This window comes from Tuber melanosporum, assembly GCF_000151645.1.
Source record: "Tuber melanosporum whole genome shotgun sequence assembly, scaffold_1, strain Mel28".
Classification (NCBI taxonomy): Eukaryota; Fungi; Ascomycota; class Pezizomycetes; order Pezizales; family Tuberaceae; genus Tuber; species Tuber melanosporum.
Genome location: NW_003298755.1, coordinates 2,526,395 through 2,526,603, shown reverse-complemented (window position 1 = coordinate 2,526,603; position 209 = coordinate 2,526,395).

The window sequence follows — 209 nt, the reverse complement described above, 5'->3', positions numbered from 1 at the left end:
CACGATTTGTGGAGCTTCTCGAACTGCTTTCTTAAACTTGTCATTTCTATCATTTAACTCTTGTAGTCTTTGCTGTGCATTGGCTTTGACTTTCTCAGTAGGTTTGTAAACTCTTGATAATCGTCTTGACTATGCTGGTTGTTGAAGGATTTTGGATAGTCTCTCTTGTTCAGGTGATTGTTGAAATTCATCAGGCATGATTGTGGTTG